The 2,500-nt window shown below is 45.9% G+C and overlaps 1 protein-coding gene and 1 long non-coding RNA gene across 2 annotated transcripts in view; one reads left to right on the top strand and one right to left on the bottom strand.

Moving 5' to 3' along the window:
* LOC137614719 (uncharacterized) overlaps positions 1–2,500 on the top strand; it is a 114,591-nt gene that overhangs the window by 77,208 nt on the left and 34,883 nt on the right. The gene's annotated exons all lie outside the window — the stretch shown is intronic.
* Positions 1–2,500, bottom strand: part of LOC137614717 (uncharacterized) — a 6,046-nt gene that overhangs the window by 904 nt on the left and 2,642 nt on the right. The window lies entirely within an intron of this gene.

Here is a 2,500-nt window from a genome sequence, read left to right as displayed (position 1 = left end):
TGAAATAAGGGTAGTTGCATTCCCCTCGCCTCTCAGTTACAACCTCACGGATCACTCTCACATTGGTGATCATCAGAGTGACCAGCTCCCTCCCACCTTCTTCCTCACTGTCGTGACTTACTGTTTGATAATGCCACCCTCCGACACTAACTCTCCTATCAACGCCACTCCCGTAGAAGTACTGTACTGCCATTCCCCAGTGCGAAGCATTTGCCAGGTTTCAGAGTGCAGAAAATCAATTCTGCATAAAGGGTGTGACTTGCTCAACCACCAAAGCAGACTATGTTCTCGCAGCGATCCCGAAGACACTTTCCGGAAAACTCCAATTGGCTTTGCAAGCAAGAGAACACCCCAATAGCATACGACGCCCTCAAAACATAGCCCCAGGAGCAGTACTCATCATGGCCAGCTGCCCGTATAGCCAAACTTTTTCAAATCTCTTGACTGTCAAAGTACTGCAAGAATGCTAAGCCATGATCAACTATTATCACTGTTTCTTGCCAGCCATTGCCACCACTCTTGCCCTCCTCTATGCCTCCCTCAAGGGCAAAACTAAAGATCTGATGTGGGGTCCCCCTTCAAGAGGCAGCCTTCTGCTACGTACAGAATGCCCTATCATCTGCTCATGGCTCTCTCTTTTCCTGTGCCGCATGCCTCTTTCCTCTCCACCGATGCCAGCGACGTCGCTATTAGTGCAGTACTTGAGCATGTGGTTAACAGCTTGCCCCGCCTATTGGCTCTCTTCAATAGAAAACTGTCCAAGGCTGAATCTGGCTACTCTGCCTTCGACCTCCAATTACTGGGGGTGCATTTGGATGTCCGTCACTTTCGCCACTTCTTAGAAGGTACTACCCTCGTAATTTGCATGGACCACATGCCTCTGCTGCACGCCTTCACTTAACAATCCATTCCTGGTCCACCCATAAACCCGGTATCTCTCCGCAATGGCTGAATACAATTACATCCTTCAATACGTCCATTGGAAAATGAATCCTTGTCAAGAAATACATTGGCTGGCATCCACTTAAGATTGAATTACAACGCCTTGCCAGAGGCCCAACAAAATGATCCAGAGTACCAAGCATATAGGACATACTGCACATCCCTTCATTGGGAAGACGTCACCCTCAACAACTCCAACACCACTCTCCTCTGTGATGTCAGTACCAGTAGACCATAACTATGGATACTTGCTCTCATGCGCTGACAGGTCTTTGATTCATGGCCTTTCACATCCTTGCGCCCATCTACTGCACAGCTACTGAAGATAAAGTTCATTTGACACGGCATTACTAAAGACGCTAAGGATTGGTTCCGCACTTATACTTCATGCCAAACTTCAAAAGTACATCGACACATGGATTCAGGAGTGGGACCTTTCTTCAACCTCAGCGTCGTTTTGCCCACATTCACGTTGACGTAGTAGGTAACCTACCCACATCACAATGATATTGTTATCTGTTCACTGTAATTGACTGCTCCACTTGTTGAACTAAGACCATTCCTAATAAACTGCAACGTCCGCTTCATGTATATCGGCCTTACTCTCAGGGTGGATAGCGAGATTTGTTATCGCAGAACATATAATTTTGGACAGGGGTACTACTTTCACCTCTCGGTTGCGGACATCATTAGCGAATCTGCGGGGAATCACCCTACATCAGACAGCCGTGTACCAGCCTGCTGCCAATGGAATGGTTGAATGTTTTCATCACACCCTCAAACCAGCTTTGATGTCCTTCTGCAAGTACTCCAATTGGTTTACCTAGCTTCTCTGTGTCCTTCAGGAACTAAAGACCACTCCTAAAGATGCCTAGGATGTCTCGGCAGCTAAAATGGTGATGGTGACCTGTTGGTCGTCTCTGCCGAATTGTTTCTGTGTGCAACCTCCTCCGACAATCTCCAGTGCCTACATCACATATTTGTAAAATTTACTCCATGCTGCCAGACTTACGAGTCTCCAGCTAAGCAACAGATCCTGACAGGTTTACACTCTGAAACTTATGTTTTCCTGAGCAGTAACACTAGCAAGCCACCGCTAACGCCCCCTTACACGGGCCCTTTCCTCGTGATCTGTCGCAATCCGAAGGCTTTCTTAGTCAACATTAGTGGCAAAGAAGACTGGGTCTCCAGTGATCGCATAAAACCTGCGTACTGCCTACAGTATGTCTCTCAAGAGCAGGGCAGCCCATTTCACATGTATGTCTGTTTTAGAGGAGCCATGTACTGCACATCCTACGCACACGCCCGTATACTGTAACAGTATTTTCTTTCATTGTATATCTCGCTCTACACCTCACTGTTAACAGAACCTGTTTAAGCCTGTCGTTATGTAAATTATTTTGTTTTAATTTTTGTAACCTTCTTGCTTTGAAACTCTTGTATATAAACTCACTATCTGTTGAAATAAAGTTAGTTGCATTCACCTCGCCTTTCAGTTACAATGTCAGGAAAGAATAAATCATTTTAATGTGAACTTCGGAAAATAAACCATTAAAGC

Source organism: Palaemon carinicauda, chromosome 21 (genome assembly GCF_036898095.1).
Source record: "Palaemon carinicauda isolate YSFRI2023 chromosome 21, ASM3689809v2, whole genome shotgun sequence".
Classification (NCBI taxonomy): Eukaryota; Metazoa; Arthropoda; class Malacostraca; order Decapoda; family Palaemonidae; genus Palaemon; species Palaemon carinicauda.
Note: the sequence above shows the minus strand (reverse complement) of the source record. Positions and strands in the feature narration are given on the sequence as shown.